This window comes from Aplysia californica, unplaced genomic scaffold (genome assembly GCF_000002075.1).
Source record: "Aplysia californica isolate F4 #8 unplaced genomic scaffold, AplCal3.0 scaffold00016, whole genome shotgun sequence".
In the NCBI taxonomy this organism is placed as follows: domain Eukaryota; kingdom Metazoa; phylum Mollusca; class Gastropoda; order Aplysiida; family Aplysiidae; genus Aplysia; species Aplysia californica.
Window position 1 is genome coordinate 2438709 of NW_004797286.1, and position 1528 is coordinate 2440236.

Here is a 1528-nt window from a genome sequence, read left to right on the forward strand (position 1 = left end):
TACACCATCACAAAAAGCACTAAGAAAATAATAATAATCACGAAAGGGCTGCTACACTGTAAAAGGAACACCCCGAAGTCTTCAAAATCACAGAGGAAGCGTCTATAGCTTGTTCACTTTCCTCTGACAGTGCTAAAAAATTCTAGCTCATTGACACATTTACCTATGCTTAAGAAACTTTGCATGGCACTTCTACAGGCTAGCGACCAAAAAAAAAATTTAAAAAAATCTCCACCCAGTAATAAAAAAGTTTTTCTCTTTGGGTCCTATATTAAAAACAACTCCTTGGGTGCGTACACAGGATCACGTCTCAACGTACTACAGGTAAGTCTCGAAAATTACTCACCCCGTCCCTTGAATCGTTTTTCTTAGGCGAACGTCGAGCGTTTAAAGAGCGGTAATGAACTTCAGTTGTGAAGGAGAGCTACACAGATTTGTTTCGTTTCTCAGTAGAATAATCAGAAAGGCCAAAGAAGGACGGGAACTTTTTGTCGAATATATTTTTCTAAATTCAGGAAATGAATAAATCAGAAATCGGGCCTCGTCATGGGGACTTATCTCTCTTTTTGCAGGTACTTGCCAACTTTCAACTCTGTAGCTGTCGTCGTTTTATGGGGAAAGTGACACAATGACATGTGTTTCCAAATTGCCGAATATATAATAGATAATAATGTATTGGCCCCTGAAGCTGTGGATAAGCGTCATAATCCATTCACCTGACGTTATTGTTAATCCCTCCAGTGAATAAAGCGATTAGTTCGTGTAGGTCCCTTCGACTGTTTATCCAGGTTGACTAATCGGTGATTATATATTTTGAGTTGCTGGTTAAGGAAGCGTGTGATCCGTCATGAAAGATCTTGTCAGTTTGTTAGTGTTTGAGCGCTTAATCGGCTGCTCGCACTGTATGCTTCCCGGGAAGCTGAGAATGTTTCAGAGTGTTCTATGGTCTGCTGGGGTAATGATATAGTGTAAAGCGCATAGAGCCTGTTGTTGAGCGGGGATATGTGCTATACAAATGCTATCTATTATTATTATTATTATTATTAACCTATAAGCCTCGCCCACAACTTGTGCACAAATAGCAAGTGAGATGGACGGACAGTGCGTTACAATGGACGTCAACATGACTGCTGGTGACCCATTTGTTTGTTTTACCATGGCATTCATTCTTCATCGTCTGACACATGTCATTTTATTTTACCTTTGCTGAAAATCAGAAACAAAAAATGCAAACATAAATAGATAAATAAATAGATCTAGCATCCATCCCCACCCCCATTTTCAAAACAAAACAAAACCCCAATTTCTTTAGCCTAATGGTGGTCCTAAGCCTCCCACCACCTCTGGTTGGGACCTTAGAAGGGAATGGTTTATTTTCTTCATTCTGATCAGTCCTGCTTAAGACGGCAACCTGTCTTGTCTTATGCTGCCACTTTTCTCCTCGGCAAATGGTGGCCGTCTTCTCAAGTTGGACTATCTATCTATCTATCTATCTATCTATCTATCTATCTATCTATCTATCTATCTA